At 38.3% G+C, this 20,618-nt stretch overlaps 1 protein-coding gene across 11 annotated transcripts in view; it reads left to right on the top strand.

Moving 5' to 3' along the window:
• The first annotated feature begins 381 nt into the window (after positions 1-381).
• The window catches only part of GUCY1A1 (guanylate cyclase 1 soluble subunit alpha 1), a 69,141-nt gene continuing 48,904 nt past the window's right edge, over positions 382-20,618 (top strand). For 3 of the 11 annotated variants that reach the window (XM_031664209.1, XM_031664203.1, XM_031664207.1), the window contains exons 1-2: positions 530-637; positions 1,022-1,095. The gene's annotated coding sequence lies outside the window, so the exon portion shown is untranslated. Of the gene's footprint in view, positions 897-1,021; positions 1,096-1,316; positions 1,616-20,618 lie in introns of those variants that run through there. The other 8 variants (XM_031664204.1, XM_031664208.1, XM_031664200.1 and 5 more) reach the window with 5 other exon arrangements.

Here is a 20,618-nt window from a genome sequence, read left to right as displayed (position 1 = left end):
GGTGACTAAAAGCATAGTATCATAACACACACATCGGTAACAAATAGAACTAAATGCATTGAACCAGGCAAAAGCCAGACCTTACTGAAAATATGTAAAATCTCTGTAACCATAAAATTGCATCTGCAAATGAGTAGATTGGCTTCAAATCTGAAAACCAGGACAAGAATGTCATCAGCACAGATGTCAACTTCCCAGCAGAAATGTTGGAGTTTTTAACTGTGGAAAACTACAGTTTCTCTGGACCAGTGCATAGTGGAGAAGACATGTTTTTGTTTTTCTTTTTAAGTGGGCCAAATTTTCCTGGAGTCCCCTCCAATTTTTGCCTTTCTCTCTTTTTTTTTTTTATTATTTTGGTCCCCTGCCCCAGGTCTCTGTCTCCACACAGTAATTGCTGGTATGGCGATTGGGCGGCTGCAGAGACCAGGACTCAGTTCCCCTGCCCTAGTCTGAGCCTGGTGGGTGGGACTCAGCGCAGAGTCAGTTTTCCAGAAGCAGGTTTCAGTGCAGAGTTTTCCTACACTTTTCCTGCGCTAGAGCAGCGAGCAGTCTGGAACAAACCCAGGCGGAGGACACCTGTGGGGGAGGGAGCGCCTGGAGGAGCCTAGGGACCCCAGCCCTGCGTGATCTCACCATGGTGCGTTTTCGCTGCTACTTTCTTTTTCAGTCTTTCGGTGCAGAGAAGGGGAGGAGGCGGGGAGAGGTTTGAAAAAATCGAATGGCTTATGGAAAGGAACTGCAAGGGTTCCTTTGGGGTGATCAAAGAGGGAGACATAGATAGACACAGAGAGACAAAGGCAAGGAGGACTGTCTGGGAGCGACGCGGGCGATACAGTTTCCGAGGCACGCAGCGTCCCGCCCAGCCTGTTGAGCAGGTAGACACGAGCGACCCAAGCGTAAGTGCCGCTGCCGCGAGTGCCCAGGGTGCACGCGCGCGGGGACCCACAGGTGCCACTGCAGGGTCCCCTCTCCCGCTCACCGCCTGCCACCCCTGACGCCCGCTCTCTTTCTCCCTTCGCAGTGCGGATTTGCGAGGGGCACCCTGGAGCTGCTAGAGATCCGCAAGCACAGCCCCGAGGTGTGCGAAGCCACCGAGTAAGTGGTCTCTGCATCCCCACGCGGTCGGGGCTCTTCAGACAGGCGGTCCCTCTTCCGGGACCCCGGCTTGGGCTGGGTTTCCTTCCTCTCCTGAGAAACCTTCCGTACGCTCCCAGCTGCCCAGCCCTAGGGAGCCAGGGCCGGGTTCCCACGCTGGGGAGGAGCGAGAGGAAAGGAGACGACGCCCGGGGGGCCGGCCCAGGGCCTGGGGCCCTTCGGGACCCGCGGCGCCCGAAGGAGGAGCACTGGCGGGGGTGGGCGCCGGGCAGCGCCGCGCCGGCTGCTGCGCTCGCGGGGCCGGGCCGTGAGAACGCGCGGGGCGCGCTGGGGCCGCTGCTCTCCCACGGCCAGGGCGCCCGGGCCGCAGAGCCCGCCAGCCCCATGTAGCGCTGCGGCCTCCAGCGCGCCGGGAGGCAAGCGAGCGGGCGCAGCAGGGGGATGCCTGGACCCCGGAGGCAGCAGGGCTGGAGGCGGCGGCAGGCTTCAGGTCAACTTCACCCGGCCGGCTGCGGCGTGGGTAAGAGGCGCGTCCTCCTCCACAGCAAACGCTGCGATCGCCGGGCTGCCCAGAGAAGGCAGCCGGCTAACTTCCAGCGGCTGCCCAGCAGCTCCCTGAGGTGTGCCAGTGTGTGCGAAAGAGACACAATGATTTACTGCTTGGCAGTCCCATTTCTGTTTTCGTTAGGACTGCAGCTCTTGGAGAAACCGTGAGCAGGGGGCCACCGCGGTCTCCGCGCCTATCTGCACCCTGTCGCCCCAGCTGCCTGACAGTGACAATGGTGTGAGGGGCTGCGTTGCAATGTGGTCATGTGATTTCAGGCTATGGATTTCGTGCGTCTTTCTTTGCTCACTGATTTTCACATGGTTATTCTTTCATTTTGCACTCCATAAACAGTTTACATCTTCTGAAGTAAGCCAGAAGATTGTACAGCTCACTTAACGATGACTGGTTGAAGGCACTTGATTTTCAACCTATGGAAGCAGTGCTGAGTTCTAAATAGAATAGATTTTTTTTTTATGTCATTTGAACTTCATTTATAACGTATCAAGAGTGATATTTTAGGATCAGTCCTCCTATGGTGATTTCACTAAATGCCTATTTAATGAATTATTGATTTGATTTCATTACATCTCTGCCACTTACTAGGACTGTCTTTGTAGGAACATCAAACTTTCGTGTTACATATAGGTAAGCGTTGAAGCACTTGAGGTAATTTTTTTTGGTCTTGGTTCGTAGTGTAGAAGTGGTCTGTTGCTTTTCCTAAAATGGCTATACATATTTTTTTCTTTAAGAGTGATAATTTCAGGTATCCTATTATGTACAGTGCTAAAAAATCAACACGTTATGATAGCAACGATGTAACCAAAATAAGCAACACTTGATTTGTCTGAAAGTTATATATATAAGCTTTATTATTCCTTCAGTGTAAGTTGTCTATGCAGTCTATGCTTTGTTCAGCCATGAAACAACTGGGTCTGTGGATCTTCTTCAAGGGGCCGTGAAGTCCCTAAAATTGTATTTAAACATTAGAGTGGCTGCATTTTAAGGGAGATAGTACAGAGTCAAATATCCAAAAGGGACCTGTGCCCTAATAGAAAATTAAGGACCACGGGGTAAAAACACGTAAGCCACATTTTTTCTTCTTAAAACAACAGGCTGTCTACGTACAGCCTGCAGACATAGGCTAGAAGGAAAATTCTAGAACAATTAAATGGTGTTACATTAGTTAAATATTTCACATAAAATAGACCAGATGTATGTATTTTTATGTATTAGGAAACAGGTCTGTGAAGTTTATTTAGTAGAAATTTGTAATTAATAGATGACCTTATATTTATATTTATAAGGTATATTTATACTTTTATATTGTAAGATCGCTTTCTATTATAAGACAGAAAATAAAAATCATATTTTGTGTTTGAAATCCAATCAAAATATAAAGTATAATTTGTATGATGTCTCATAATTTATGAAATATAAGTAGCCCCTTAAAGGTCTTGCTTCTAGATATTCAGGTATTAAATAACATGATTAAAATAGTTTTCTGTCATTCAGAGAATGAGGAAGGAAATATAAAAATATTTTATTTATTTATGGCAATACCAAAAACTAAAAAAGTATGGAAAACTTCACAATGCTTAGTACTTATAACTCTTACAACTGTGACTTATTAAGGGATCTTTCTTAAGACATTTTGAAAAGCTATTTTAATATTTCACTACAAACTTAAGTGATAATATTAAAATTAAAGTATATCTATTACAAATAAATCAATAAAATATTTTGTGACCGAATTTTAAGAATTTTGTCATAGATATTTTTCAAATGAAATTGAAAACAATTAAATCTGTATCTAACATCACTTTTATTGACAAATTGAGATATTGTGTGACTTCGAATTTTTTCAGAAACTATACAAGGGAAATTAAATCCTGCATTTACATTTGCTAACAATTAATTAGTGTGGACTGAGGAGAATATTTATTTCTTTTCAGGTTAGTTTAAAATAACATGATCTGTACCCCCATAATTTCTAATTAACCTTTTTATAGAACTAAATAAACATCAAATTAGCCATCAGAACGAATCTCTACAAGTAAGGGGAAAGGGAAAGGTAAAGCAATATTTCAATAATACAAGTCAAAAAGTATGTCCACTAACGGGAAAAAATTTTGGAGGAAGTTGTTATTCAGAATACTTGTTCTGTGTCAGATTCACTAAGAAGTTGCTTGGCTTTTATCTGTGAGAAGATTCCATTTTGATGGCACTGATTTCTACACTGGTTCATTAAACATATAAACATATTTACCCAAGCTACTTTTCTTAAACATTTCTATTTATTACTTTTCTGCACATTTGTAGAAACAAATATTTTTTTCCTAAAGGATCAATAATTAAAAATATTTTTGTCTCTTGGCCATGTACATTCATTCTGCAATAGTTTGTTTTGGGTGTCTACATCTTCACTTGATACAAGAAGAGCTTTTGTCAATGTTTAGTTACTAGTTGATTTACTTGGGGTGAAGTAATGTCCTGGCTATCCTGAATCATATCTGCTCCTTTTATTTTCTTTCAGAACTTTGAAATGTCTTACCTATTATATATGTATTTTTTCTTCTTTCCTGGATTCATGCCAATAGGCTTCATCTTCCTATAGCCTCGAAGGCTTACAGAGGATGAACAGAGTTATTTGGGAAGAGTGAAGGAAGAGCTGTAGAGCGGACTTCCCTCTCAGCCCACAGTAGGAGAGAGTGGCTACGTCTTAAAACTTGAGAGACTCTGGAGCAGGCTCTTCCTTGCCACAAGAATGTTCCTCACAGCCTGTAGTTTCTAACTTCTCTTATATGGCATGTTTTCTGGCCATTAATAATGTTTCATTAAAACAAATCCTCCCTTTTATAAAATTGAGGCCAACTCAAATTAATTAACTCACATACCGAGTCCTCTATCTCATCATACTGAGAATTAGCAGGAAGTCGACAGGAGACAGTGGCTTTGAGAGTGAACACCTTCTTGGGGGAAGCTAATGGGGCAGACCCATTTCTTAATCCTGAACTTTTTATTCTAGGTTCAGCCGATCTATTTATCCTCTTTTGCTGTGTCACATGTCATTGAAAGTACCTGTTTAAATGTCTGCATCTCCCACTAAATTCAAATCTCCTTAACGATATCCAATGTTGGATCTATAGTGCTTGGTGCATAGTAGGTGTCTAAAGAGCTTAACATTGTTGTCATTGTCATTCTTGAATTAAGGCTTGTTTATGCCTTGATGCTACCACATGGAGCTATGGTCTTGGTGACAGAGACCCTTATGTGCTCGTCTGTCATATAGTTTGTAGCCTCTTCAGAATTGCTTGTAAACTGTTATTTATTTCACCAACAATTTTAACTCTGCTTCAACCCTTAAATCTCTTGCCATTAGACCTACAAGAACCTGCCTTCCCAATGTCAGCTTCACTTGTAATGTTTGCTTTACCTCCCTTGCTGTTGATTTAGCTGGACAAAGAGACATAGCTGTATCTTGTGGCCAACTAGCAATTGCTTCACTCCAATGTCAGCTTAGAGGATACTAAGCAGTGCTATGTAGTTATTTATTCTTTCTTAATTTCATATCAAATTCTCCATGGTACATATTCTGGATTTTTTCCAGGTTTTCTAGTCTACCCAGATTATCTCTACTCTTCATTCTTAGCAGAGGACCATACTTTTTAATTCACAGAGGATATTAAGGTCAGTTTTGTCAAATTATTTGTCAACACTCATCTTGAATACAGTAGGAATTTCCTTGACCAGCTCTGAGCATAGGAAATCTTTTCTTATATTCAACTATCGAATTTGTCTCTATAATATTTATATCTTTAATTTTACCCCTTAGAGTATTATACAAAATGCTTTTACATCTAACAACTCTTAATAGTGTCTAAGATAATCATCAGTTTCTTCAACCCATGCTTATTTACCATGAGTTGAGAGTCTCAGTGTTACCAGGGCTTTTCTCTTTTGGATGCACTTCTGTTTTTATGAAAGTATGATCCCCAGAGTCGAACACAGAGGATTGTCCTCTGATATATTTATCTTCTCTGGATATCATATAGTAAATCAACCTGAAATCTGTTCTACTCTTTCCCTCCCTTTTTTATTCACCCATTCAACACTGTTTAATTGTGTATCTTTTTTGCACATTCTTCTGCAAATACACTTCTTTTCCCCACCGAATTTTTTGTTTGACCACTTGATTTGGGACTTTTTACAAATACTTACTGCAATTAAATTTGTTACCTTTAGTTAGCCTGCTGTTCCAGAAAGTCAAGGTCTTCTTGGATTCCGAGTCCTTGATACAGATTAGCCATTTTCACCAATTTAGGGGAATTAGCAGGATATAATTAACATCTTCATCCAAGTAACTATCTACGATGCTGAACTGGAACTACCTTTGGCATGTTCCTAGACACCTTCCTTTACGTTAGACTCCCGCTTTACGTTAGTCCATAAATTATTCCTCTTTATCAGGCTGTTCAACCAGTTATATAGTCAATAATTCTCTTTGAAGTTTACATTCCTTTGTGTGGCTTAAGAGAGTATACTGAGACAGACTTGGTCAAATTCCTCCCTGAAATGAGTCTCTACTTTCTGCAGAGTAGATGTCGAGTAACTGCTATTAAAAACAAAAGGAGATAACTAGGTTAGTTGATAAGGATAGGTTCCTGTGACCTCTCTTTAGCTTGTAGATAATAGCACTTCACATTTTGAATGCTTGCATGCCATGTTTTTAATCATCTCTTTGGAATAGTTCCTGCAATTAATGTCCAGCTCTCTAAATTGTAGCTGATGGAATCCACCTTCCCAATTTTGAAAATTGAGGTAATGGTTGGACTCTGTCAACACTTCTCTTCACTGTAATATTTTTACAGATTGCTTTAACAATTCCTTTATCTTATCAACGTATGCTTTCAATATTTTGTAGTGTAATTTCTCCAAATTAATGGATTTAAACTCATTTAGAATATTTGATGTCATTCTATATTCTGGGCCTTGAATTTGTTATTTTTAGTTTTGTCCTACTTTTATAAGTATGGATATTATTTTCTTAAGGAATGGATATGAAACAAAACAAGAGCAGAGTGGTTCTGCCTGTTTGTTCATGTACTGTGATTTGAATATCTTTATCCAGTGCACTCTTCCTACATCTAGTAAAAATGCCATCACCACCACTTTATCTGGCAATCATAGCAAGAATTAAAAGGACGTGTTTTCTTGTTTTTGTAAGCTTCAGCTTATTTTATGTCTTACATTTTATAACACTCTTCTTAGAGACTCAGCTGCTATTTTGTACTTCTCTCAATAAAGTTTATTATGGATTATGCTTGTCACTGAGGAAGATAACAAAGCAAAGTTTATGACACACACTCCTTGACTTGAAGGAATTTAAAGTCTGCATGAACAAAACCAAGAAATAGTCTCAGAATTATACATGTCAGCACTTAACAATGAGCATAATATTTGTAGAATAGTTTTAATAAGTTTTAAAGAAGTTAGGAGAAGGAAGAGAGTTTGGTAAGATGGAAATATTGAGTAAGGCTTTCCAGAGGAGATCTAAGACTTAGCTGAGGTTTTAAAACAAGATCAGGATGTTGGACATCATAGGACCTGTAGGATTTAAATGTGGCAAATAGTAGGAAGAGTATTCTAGACAGAGGAAAGGAAAGGATTCACTGCAGGGATCAGATGTGTTGGGGCTGTGTGTGTGTATTTGGTATGTGTATGTTTGCCCTGTGTATGGCAGAACGGGCAATGCTAAGCCTTCCCAAGTCATAGCTTTGAAGTATTTGTTTGTGGAGAACACCACTTTTCCATTTCTAGCTTTTCGTTTCCCCTTGTTCAATCTTTGTGAGGTCCGCACCTACTCATCTTGCAGATCTCAAACTAAGCTCTGCTGCTTAAAACCTTTCCTCGACCTTCCAAGCCTAAATTGCATGCCTTATTATGTTTTCCTATAATGCACTGTGCTTCCTCTGTAGAATTATTATGATATGAATAATTACTTGCTGAATTTTTACTATTATACTGATACTTGTGGAAAGAGGTACCATTTCTGTTTAGTTCTCCATTTTATACACAGTCATTGAATACAAGTGCTCAATGGCTCATAAGCACTCAGTGAAAATGTGTGCTATGGCCGGGCGTGGTGGCTCACGCCTGCAATCCCAGCACTTTGGGAAGCCGAGGCAGTCGGATCACCTGAGGTCAGGAGTTCAAGACCAGCCTGGCCAAGATGGTGAAACCCCATCTCTACTAAAAATACAAAAAATTAGCCGGGCATGGTGGTAGGTGCCTGTAATTCCAGCTACTCAGGAGGCCGAGGCAGAGACTGCTTGACAGGGCCGGAGGTTACAATAGTAAGATTACCATTGACCCTCAGCACAGACAGCAGAGAGGAGACTCCATCATCTCAGAAAGAAAAGAAAAAGAAAGGGGAGGGAGGGGAGGGGAAGGAAGGAAGGAAGGAAGGAAGGAAGGAAGGAAGGAAGGAAGGAAGGGAGGGAGGGAGGGAGGGAGGAAGGAAGGGTGTGCTATGATGAGCCTACTTGGAACAGTGAAGTTATATGGAGAATACTTGTAAAAAAATGTTTAAAATAAAGAAGGGTTGGATTACAAGTCTAGGATTTTTGTTCTTTATACGCTTATTCTAACAGATTTTTTCTATTTTTAAAATTTATTTCTTTTTATGTCTTAAGCTTTTTTATTAAAAATAAAGACAAAAACACACACCTTAGCCTGGAGCTACACAAGGTCAGGATCTTCAGTTTCACTGTCTTCCACTGCCACATCTTTTCTCACTGCAAGATCTTCAGGGACAATAACATGCATGGAGCAGTCCTCGCCTATGATTACAATGCCTTCCGGAATACCTTCTGAAGAAACTGCCTGAGGCTGTTTTATACTTAACTTATTTTTTTAAGTAAAACTAGTACCCTCTAAAAATAAATGTATAGTATAGTAAATACATAAACCAATAAAATAGTACTTTATTATCACTATCGAGTTTTATATACTGTACATAATTGTATGTACTATGCTTTTATATGGCTGGCAGCACAGTAGGTTTGCCTGCACGAACATCTCCACAAGCATTTTAGTTATGTGCTATGACATTACAATGGCTGCCAGTCACTAAGGAATGGGAGTTTTTCAGCCCCATTATAATCATATGGGAACATGATTGTGTGTGCGGTCCATAGCTGACAGAAACATTGTTATTTGGTGTGTGACAGTATATGCACTGGAATTTTTAGCTGCTTATTGTTTTCAATTTGCAATCACTTTGCAGCTTCAAATATGCTCATTATAAGCAGTTAAGTGATATGTGGTTTTTATTACAATATTAAGTTAATAAAATATGTGACAAGGAATTTCAGTATTCCATAGTATAACATGAACTTTTAAATTGTGTATTTGTGAGCATAAAGTCATATCAAGATCTTTAGCACTATATGTGAAATATTTAGAGAATTACAAATGTAGCATTGAAGGAAATGTGGGTAAATGCAATAAAATTGTCAGTACACGAGTTGTAAAGCAAGATATTCATATATTAGATTAGCACTATACGTTTATAAATATGATTAGCAAAAGGCAGGCTTCCCAGTGAAAACAAACATCTTTGGGTAAAATTCTATTTCTTTTAATGTTTTAAAATATTTGCAGTCACTAATTGTAAGTCATATTCCTCCTTGTCCAGCTCTATCCCAAATAACAATTTAATACACCACAGCATCTATTTCTGCTTCTTTTCTGTGTTACTGGCTCGGAATAATTCATAAGCCCTTGTTGTTTGATCTTATGCTAACAAAAATCCAGCAGTGGTATGTAGGAGAGCTGTGATATGCCTATAAGAGTTTATACATTGGAGAGCAAATTATCCTAATTAAAGTCACTGCTTTTCTTCTCTTCTCCTTCTCCTCCTCTTTGAAGCTATGAGAGTTTACCTTAACCTAGACTGGTTACCACCTATGGCTTTATGACTTGCCTGCTGAGAGCAAGAAAGCTGTATATGAGGGATATTGCAAGGCCACCTTCCACAAAAATTGCTCTCCTACTTGGTCCTGCCCTATGGCCTAAATCTCCTTTGGGTTGATGTAATCTTTTGGAGTATCTCCCAGAGTCAACAAGATACCTGTTTTACCATGAAGAGCAGCACAACCTAGTTGCCCAACAGCAGTGGTTACTTTTATTATGTTGTCTTCTGCCTTCAATCAAGAGCATGACACTTGGACATAGCTTTTTAAAGTAAAGAGAAAAAGGAAACTGAAAGGCTCAGTATGTGGGGCATAGATAAGAAAACGAGACCTAAATAGGGCGTATTGGGCAACCATACAGGGCTCAAATAGAAAGAGGAAGACCAAAAGAAAGCAAAGAATGTCCTAAGAAGAGCTGGTTTTTTACACTTTTGTTGCCTATTAGTTTTCTTCATTCCTAGGGATGGTTAGGACATTTTTCCACATTGGCATGTTATGGCCTTGATTATCTACCTAAATCACACCAGAGGAAAATCAGTTTAGTTATTTTTATCTTAACATTGGATCTGTTTAGCATGTCCTGGAAATTAGTAGTTGCATGTTGTCACCATCTATTTTGTACACAGTGAAAAGGCATTTGGTATGTTTCTATTTACATTCACTGTCCTTGATAAATACTAATTGGCCAGTGACTGTAAGTCTCAAGAATTTTTGCTGCAGAACATGTGTTAAAACTCATTTTCAGTGGTGTAGGAGTCATGCAGTGTTTATCACTTACATGGGTAATCTGACAGCTGTATTTTCCTGCCTGACTGCAGCTTTATTCTTCATCATTCTCTTCCTTGAATAGTGTGTTATGGTCACGTTGTCTTAGCTGCAATTTACTCCCAACCTTCTTTTTGTTTTCAAGTCTGTGTCTTTGCATTTGTTTTTCTGCTCCTGCAATGACTTATTTTGTTTTCTCTGCCTTGCTATTTTCTGTTTATTCTACAAAGCTCACCTTAAGTGTCACTTTTTCAAGGACATGTTTACCAATGTACTGTACAGGGGCACATGCAGATTCTTCATGTCCCCATCACACCCTGTCATGACATCACACTGAACTGAGTTTGTGTGGTCTAAGTCTGTCCACCCCAACCTTTACTCAAAACATTCCTTAAGGAACTAGGATTGGCTTGTTTTTATTTATTTGCTTTCGTTTTTAATACCTGAGATCTCATCTTTTAGAATGCAGTAATAGGTGCCTAATAAATATTTTTGGCATATGTGAATGAATGAATGAGTGAATAAATAATCAGATGAGTTGATGAAAGATTCTAAGGGAAGACTAGGTAATGTGATTATAAGAGAAAGGTCCTGAAGAATACTTGGGAATGGATCCTTTATTCATACGTGATTTTGTTCATCAGCTTATGTGTAGCATCACGGTCATTTGGAAAACATTGGTCCATTGAAATTTACACGTTTTCCAAATGGTGACACACTTTATTATACAGTGTCAGAAGTTAGCCTTCATGACTATCACCACTGATCTCATCAGGAAGTTTTTAGTATTGGATAGCTATAAGCTCACAATGGCAGTTCTAGATAGTGCAGCTGTGGATTGAAAATGTTGTCTGGTTTCCTCTTTTTAAACCAAGAATCCATCCTAATATAAGAAAAAAATCAGGCCAGGCAGGCACCATGGCTCACACCTGAAACCCAGCATTTGGGAGGCCAAGGTGAGCGGATCACCTGAGGTCAGGAGTTCGAGACCATCCTGGTCCAACATGGTGAAACCCCATTTCTACGAAAAATACAAAAATTAGCCTGGCATGGTGGTGGGTGCCTGTAATCCCAGCTACTTTGGAGACTGAGGCAGGAGAATCGTTTGAACCTGGGAGGCGAAGGTTGCAGTGAACCAAGTTTGTGCCACTGCACTCCAGCCTGACTGACAGAGCGAGATTCCATTTTAAAAAAAATGTGTGTGTGTGTGTGTGTGTGTATATATATGTATAAAATATATATATGAAAAAATCAATAGTCTTGGTCTTAGAATAAATATTAAAATCTAAAATAATAACTGTTTATCTAAAAAATTTAGCAAAGTGGAATTACTTCTTGTATTTATATCTAAGACCAAGAAAAACTTCAAGATTTCAAAATAATAAATTATTAGACAACAATGAAATTACAAACATTATAGCAAGTACACTGATAGTTAGGAAAAATCAAAATAGAAGTTCTGAGAACAAAGTGCGTTAATCTCCAAAAATGTACACTTATACTTTAAACCTACTAATTTAGAAAATTCTACACAAATATAAATTCCATTAGAATGATTACATCATCACATGTCATGTAGTCTCTGGAGACCTCTACTGCAATCTGTGAGAGAATGAGAATGAAAAAGGTGCATAATATTAGAGCATTGTTATGAAAATCGTTTTGACGTTGCAGATCCTCTGAAAAGGTCTCAGGACATCCCCAAGAGTTTGCAAACCACATTTCAAGAAATGCTGCTTTAACTCAAATGTGTCTTGAACAAGGTAAACACAAAAGTTTTTACAATAATTTTATATCAAGTCCAGTCCATAATAGTGAACATTTCTTAAGTACATCTTACATTCCAAGCATTAATACAACTGCATTACTTTAATCAAATCCCTTGAGGAATGTTATATTCTCATCACTGTTCTACAGATGAAAAAATTGATGATACACAGAATAGATAAGTCACTTGCCTAAATGTCACACATTTAATTAATAATGGAATCAGTATTTGTAGCAAGGCGGGGTTCACACTTTTACCTACTGTGGTAATTACTATGGTAACCTTTCTACCTACATTGTAAGTTTTCCTGATGATTTGTGAATTACCCAGGTTTTGCTCACGAACAATATCATTTGTTGAATGTCTAGCATTTTAAGAAACTGCCAAACTGTTTTCCATTCCCACCAGTATTCTATGAGAATTCCAGTTATTCCACATTGCCAAAAACTCTTGACATTGCCAAACTCTAGAATTTTAGACATTCTGATGAGTTTTTGTTTAATAACTAATAATATTGAGCATATGAAGAAATATTTATTGACAGTTTACATATCTTCTTTAATGAATTGTCTATTCAGACTTTTTGCCCATTTTAAAATGGAATTGTTTCTTTTATTATTATTATTATTATACTTTAAGTTCTAGGGTACATGTGCACAACTTGCAGGTTTGTTACATATGTATACATGTGCCATGTTGGTGTGCTGCACCCATTAACTCATCATTTACATTAGGTATATCTCCTAATGCTATCCCTCTCGCCTCCCCCCTCCCCACAATAGGCCCTGGTGTGTGATGTTCCCCTTCCTGTGTCCAAGTGATCTCATTGTTCAATTCCCACCTATGAGTGAGAACATGCAGTGTTTGGTTTTCTGTTCTTGCGATAGTTTGCTGAGAATGATGGTTTCCAGCTGCATCCATGTCCCTACAAAGAACACGAACTCATCCTTTTTTATGGCTGCATAGTATTCCATGATGTATATGTGCCACATTTTCTTAATCCAGTCTGTCACTGATGGACATTTGGGTTGATTCCAAGTCTTTGCTATTGTGAATAGTGCTGCAATAAATACACATGTGCATGTGTCTTTATAGCAGCATGATTTATAATCCTTTGGGTATATACCCAGTAATGGGATAGCTGGGTCATATGGTACTTCTAGTTCTAGATCCTTGAGGAATCGCCATACTGTTTTCCATAATGGTTGAACTAGTTTACAACCCCACCAACAGTGTAAAAGTGTTCCTATTTCTCCACATCCTCACCAGCACCTGTTGTTTCCTGACTTTTTAACGATTGCCATTCTAACTGGTGTGAGATGGTATCTCATTGTGGTTTTCATTGGCATTTCTCTGATGGCCAGTGATGATGAGCATTTTTTCATGTGTCTGTTGGCTGTATGAATGTCTTCTTTTGAGAAGTGTCTGTTCATATCCTTTGACCACTTTTTGATGGGGTTGTTTGCTTTTTTCTTGTAAATTTGTTTGAGCTCTTTGTAGGTTCTGGATATTAGCCTTTTGTCAGATGAGCAGATTGCAAAAATTTTCTCCCATTGTGTAGGTTTCCTGTTCACTTTGATGGTAGTTTCTTTTGCTGTGCAGAAGCTTTTTAGTTTAATTAGATCCCATTTGTCAATTTTGGCTTTTGTTGCCATTGCTTTTGGTGTTTTAGACATGAAGTCCTTGCCCATGCCTATGTCCTGAATGGTATTACCTAGGTTTTCTTCTAGGGTTTTTATGGTTTTAGGTCTAACATTTAAGTCTCTAATCCATCTTTATTTTCTTACTAAGTTGGAAAACTGTATATTCTGGATTAAACTCCTTTGATGTTGTGTGTTACAAATATTTTCTTCTAGTATGTGACTTGTGTTTTTGTTTATGTAATAATGTCTTTCAAAGAGCCAAAGTATTTTTTTACTTTGATGAAGTCCACTTTATCATGCTCTTTTTAAATATTTCATGTTTTTTTTTTTTAATTTAAACATCTTTGCTTCAAACCTAATCACAAAGAATTTCTTTTTTTTTCCTCTGTAAGTTTTATAGTTGTAACTTTTGTATTTAGGTTTACGATCTGTCTTAGTCTGTTTATTTTGCTATAAAAGAATACCCGAGGTTGGTTAATTTATTTACAAAAGAGGTTTATTTGGCTCAATGTTCTGCAGGCTGTGCAGGAAGCATGGCACCAGCATTTGCTTCTAGTGAGAGCATGAGGCTGCTTCCATTCATGGCAGAGATGAAGGGGAGCCAGCATGTGCAGAGATTACTCAAAGAGAAAGGAAGCAAGGGAGAGAGAGAGGAGATGCCAGGCTCTTGTGTAACAGCCAGCTCTTGAAGAAACTAGTAGAGCAAGAACTCACTGGCTATCATGAGAATGGTGCCAAGTCATTCATGAGGGATCTGCCCAGTGACCCAAACATCTCCCAAATCCACTCCACACTCAACACTGAAGATTAGATTTCAACATAAGGTTTGGAAGATTTGAATATCCAAACCATGGCATGGTTCATTAAGATTTAATTTTTGTATGAGTATGATGTGTGTATAAAAGTTTATTTCTTTTTCTATATGGATTTCCAGTTGTTCCCGTGGCATTTTTATTAAAAAACAAACAAACATATTTTCTTTCCTTATTTTATTGCCTTGACACCTTTTTTGAAAATGCTAACTTTTAAGTTTCGAAGCAGGTATATAAGTCCTTCAGCACTATTTTTCTTCTTTAATATTAATTTGGCTATCATATGTCATCAATGAAATCTTAGACTCATTTTGTCAATTTTTACTAAAATCATGGCTGGGATGTTCATTGGAATTGCATTGAATGTATAAACCAGTTTAGAGAAAATTTGTAGCCTAACAATATTATTCATGGTATATATCTCTCCATATATTTAGACCTTCCTTAACTTATCTCATGAATGTTTGTAGTTTTCAGTGTAAGAGTCTTGTAAGCCTTTGGTTAGATTTATTGCTAAGTATTTTATATTTATTGACAGTATCACGAGTTTTTAATTATTTTCCAGTGTTTGTGACCAGGACAGAAGTTACAGTGGAATTTTGTATATCAGTCTTGTATCCTGAAACACTGCTTGATTTACTTCTTGGTTCTAGTTATTTTGTAGATCCATTGGGAATTCCTACATGAAAAATTTTAAATATATATATGTGTGTGTGTGTGCACATACACGTGTATAATCTTTGAACAACACAGGGACTAGGGGCATTGACACTCCTGCACAGTCAAAAATCTATATAAAAGTTTTGACTCCTCAAAAACTTAACTACTAATAGCCTACTGGTGACTGAAAGCTTTACCAATAACATAAACAGTTGATTGACATGTATTATATATTATATACTGTATTCTTAAAAGTAAGCTGGAGAAAAGAAAATGTTACAAAGAAAATCATAAAGGAGGCCGGGCGCGGTGGCTCAAGCCTGTAATCCCAGCACTTTGGGAGGCCGAGACGGGCGGATCATGAGGTCAGGAGATCGAGACCATCCTGGCTAACACAGTGAAACCCCGTCTCTACTAAAAATACAAAAAACTAGCCGGGCGAGGTGGCGGGCGCCTGTAGTCCCAGCTACTCGGGAGGCTGAGGCAGGAGAATGGCGCAAACCCGGGAGGCGGAGCTTGCAGTGAGCTGAGATCCGGCCACTGCACTCCAGCCTGGGCGACAGCGCGAGACTCCGTCTCAAAAAAAGAAAAGAAAAGAAAAGAAAATCATAAAGGAAGAGAAAATATATTTACCATTTATTAAGTGCAAGTGGGTCATTATAAAAAATCTTCATCCTCATTGTCTTCATTTTGAGTAGGAGGAGGAAGAAGACGATAAGGGATTGGTTTTGCTACATCTGGGATGGCAGAGGCAGAAGAAAATCTGCATATAAGTGGACCCTTGGAGTTTGAATCTGTGTTGTTCAAGGGTTGTTTGGATACACACACACACACACGCACGCACACGCACACACGTGTGCATAAACTTGCAACCTTTTGGCTGTTGTTTAACTGATTGCAATGGCTAGGACCTAACTTCTGTACAATATCGATTAGAAGTGATGAGAGCAGGCATCTTTGCTTTGTTCCTGAATAATAGTGGAAACGTGTTCGGTCTTTCATCATCAAGTATGACTCAATAATTATAGTTTTCATAGATGCTTTCTGATGGATTAAAAAAATTATGATTGCATAGCTTGCTCACTTGTTCTCATTATTAGGGTTGGAGTGGAAGTCTCTTGTGACTTTCTGCAATTTAATCAGAAGTCAAAGACCCTGTACTTCGAGCTAATTTTTGTGCTCTATATAGTATTTCTATTTACAGAAAGCTACATATATAGGTAACAAAAGAAAAGGATTTCATATCCTCACAATCCTTCTTTCAAATTTACTGTTTCCCAATCCATGGATCTTAATGTAATCTGTACTCAGTTACAGTATAGTACTTTATCACTGTAACTCCTTATTTTCTTCCACTTTCAGTCTACTATTCTTATTCAAAATTTTGTCTTAAAAGCCATAAACATCTTTTAATTTAAAAATCAAACGATAGTTTCTCAGTCCTCCTTACCCTCTTCAGACTTGTGACATACACTTCTTCTTGAACACGTGTCCTCTTTCATATTCATTCTCATTATACTTTTCTAATTGCTGCTTCTCTGTCATAGTCATAATACTTTCTCCGGTCCTTAAACATGATGATTCCTTGGAGTTCTAAATTTGGTTATCTTCTCTCTATGTATGTAGCCTCTTGATCTTAAACAGTTTTAATTAAACTCCTGACTATAATGGTTTCTGCTATGAGGAGGAGCAAAAATTCATCTCTAATCTGTTACACACTTCTGAAGTAAATACTCCAATTTTCAAAAGCACCTCTACCCTAGATTCCCTGCTAACAGTTCAAGATCCATGTATCTAAAACAAAATTCAACATCCTTTCTCTCAGGCCAGTAGCTCTGCTTCTGTTACCTGTTTCCGTGAATGGCACTATATCATTCTACACAAAACTTCAGAGTCATTCTATTCGTCCGATCTAGTGAGTTGCCGCATCATGCCAACTTTAATTTTATAATATATCTAGTAGCCATCTTTTCCTGCCTCTTTCCCACAATTTCCTTCATTTCTTGTTTTCACTTACATTGCTCTTTCTCTGTGGCATGCCCCTCGCCAAAATCTTAATTTTCAAAACTTAATCATTTAAAAAAATAAGCTCAAATTCTGTACATTCCAAGAAGGCTTCCCTGATCATTCTTTTGCCACCATTGCCTAAATCTGATATTTCTTATAAATAGTATTAACTCGCTATCTTTACTTATTCTCACTTTTTACTATAGCCATTAACTATCTAATAAAATTTCTTTTATATATATATAAGAAAATTCAGCCAGGCGTGGTGGCTCACGCCTGTAATCCCAGCATTTTGGGAGGATGAGGGGGATGGATCACGAGGTTAGGAGTTCGAGCCTGACCAATGTGGGGAAACCCTATCTCTACTAAAAATACAAAAACATTCGCTGGGCGTGGTGTCATGTGCCTGTAATCCCAGCTACTCAGGAGGCTGAGGCCAGAGAATCGCTTGAACCCGGGAAATGGAGGTTGCAGTGAGCTGAGATCACACCCCTGCCCTCCAGCCTGGGCAACAGAGTGACATCTCAAAAAAAAAAGAAAAAGAGAAAAGAGAAGAGAAGAGAAAAGAAGATAAGAGAGGAGAAGAGAAGAGAAAAAAGAAAAGAAAATTCAGTGTGTGTGTGTATATATACTCCACTCATATCAGGCTTTGAAGAAAATTAAAGAAAGGAACATTTTTATCCTTTTATGAAGCTGAGTAAATTTTGATTGAATTATAAATGGATTTACTGAAAACTCATATAAAATTTATTTCCAATAAGCAAGACATTTTAGAAGCTCTGATTTAGCTTTCTTTTATTTGTATTTTATGTTTTTTTTTGGTTCATGTTTTGCCCCATATATTGATTATAGCTAATAGCCTAATATTAATACATTTTATTGAGATTAGTTAATATTAATTGAATGGCCAAATGATGGTTGATTCTGTGCTAAGTGCTTCTGATAAGGCAGTGAAGTATAGGAAACACGGATGGTTTTTCATTTAGCTGATTTCACAACAAAGTGAAAAAGGAGGATAGGAAATTGTATGAACATTGCTGACTTCTTTATCAAGCACAGACCTTGGAAATGCATAAACTCTAGGTATAGTAAGATTTCAATTTTTCTGAAAAAAGTTGAAAAACAACACTAATAATAAGTAAGCTAGAAAAAGAGAATATATAGGAAAACAAAAAAAATCTATTGTCAAACCGTGTGTCATTTACATAGGTGTGTTTGTGTCTTCACAAAGAATCCAGGGAAAATAAATGGAAAAAAAAGTGAATAAATTTGATAATAACAATTTAGTTTACCTATCTATATCACTTCCGTGTTTATATAGATGACTCAGAGCCAGTAGTTCTTTCAATTTCAGCAGAAAATAATTATTGTCAGTCCCAAAGTTGGATAAACTGTGACCTGCATTGGCTGGTCTGATTAAGGCTAGAAAATAGCAAACTTGATTAAGTGTCAAAGACAAGATAATGAGGAAGGTTATTTAGAAAATGTGTTTAGAGATTTGAAAAGGGACTAAAATATAGTTTCTCAAGAAAGTGCAAAAGATGATGAGAAAATTATGAAAAAGAGTCTGGGGCAACATTTTAGGAACTGTAGACTGTCAAAGCGATTTTATAATGTATGTTTACATTAGCATGATGCATAGACGTAAGGTCATCTTCTGATTGGTCTGAGATGAATTAGTTATTTTAACCCTCAAAAGATGGCGAAGTGCGAAATTTGAATTAAAACAACTAAGTTTTCAAGTTTTCTCAAAGTATTCCCTGCAGTGGCTGGTGGTCCACAAAGAGAGGAGGGCTTCTCAACATTTTCAGTAGAGGAGGTGATCAAGATATATTGGGTGAACTCCAGGGTCATGGTCAAACTGCCTGTGTTCCTGTCTCACCTATACACCTCCTGAGCTTTGGGGTTTGAACCACATCACTGAAGTGTGCACTCTGCCATCTGCAAGCGGAAGGGATTGCAATAAATAATCTCTAACTCCTCTTCCAGTTCTAAACTTCTATTATGCAAATGACTCTGTCTTTATATTGACTTTTATGTAAGAGGAACTGAAATGAATAGGAAAAATTGTTTGGTATTTATTTAAGCTTTCTCTATTTTGAATCAATTAGATGGCAGAAGGCATTTAAAGAATATAGTTGTGGATTTGGATTTAATGGGAAAAGACTTAGCCTTTCTCAACATGGACTTTGCAAGCATCCAAATATATACCTCAAGAGTACATGTTCAGAAGTCAAAATTCATTTCTGGTAATGATTTCTTCTAAACTAATCATTATGTAAAAACTTGGCAGAATTGAATTTGTGTTGGAATTTGCCACATGTCTTTTGCTAACCTGGTTCCAGCATAAGCATCAAGGATCTGTGTCCCATTGTTGTGACAAAAGTTCATTTCCCGTCTTAAGAATCAGAAAGAGCTTTACTGCTGGTCTAAAAACTAGAAAAGGCACCTGCCTGCCCATCAATTACTAATACCTTAGTAGCCTGGTCCCCTGGGCCACCTCCAAAGAAACATCTGCTGAGTCTCCAGGCCTCCAATCTCACACTTAACTTCACTTTGATGAGCCTTTTCTCTGCGGTCATAAGAGAAAATTTCTCTGAGAAACGTACTTTGCCAAAGTTTATTCCTCGACTTTGTTGTAAAGATCTTTTAAATGTGGCAGAGACACCAACAGCCTTTTTAGCTGCCTTTCAAGTCTTCTCTGATCCCTAAAACTAGAGAGGCTCAAAGTGAAGTTTTCAAAGGGAGTCTCCTTAGAGTTCACTGGGACCCTGAAAGCATCTCTCCTGCCTTCATTTTGGGAATATCTAAGCTTCATTACCTTAACTGACATGCCCAGCATCCTGATCTTTCATTTTATTCCATAATCTAATTTAACAGATACAATTTAGTCTTTGTTTTCCCAGATTATATTTATTAGTAGGGGAACTTGAATAGCAATCACCATGATATGTCAAAAGCTCCCGGTTTCTCAAGGCAGCTCCACAGCATGAGCTCTGTAGTTAGATAGGGTTGAGTTCATTTCCTGTTTCTGCCACTCACCAGCTATGGCCAAGGACAAGTTACATGATCGACGTTTCAGATTCTTCTTGTGTAAAAAATATTAAAATACACAAACACATGCTCACACACCCTTCCCATAAGGTTGTTGTGAAGATTAAATAAGATAATGTATGCGATGTCCCCAACAGCTCTTTAAAGCAGGAGTCAGTCAACAGACCCCATCAAGGACAAGATAGTAGCTACTTAAGGCTTTGCCAGTCATGTGACCTCCATAGCAGTTACTCAACTGCACGGTTTGAACACAGTAGCCATAGACAGTGCGTAAGTGAGTGGGTGTGGCTGTGC

This window comes from Papio anubis, chromosome 3 (assembly GCF_008728515.1).
Source record: "Papio anubis isolate 15944 chromosome 3, Panubis1.0, whole genome shotgun sequence".
Classification (NCBI taxonomy): Eukaryota; Metazoa; Chordata; class Mammalia; order Primates; family Cercopithecidae; genus Papio; species Papio anubis.
The sequence above is the reverse complement of the archived record's forward strand: the minus strand, read 5'-3'. Positions and strand labels throughout refer to the sequence as shown.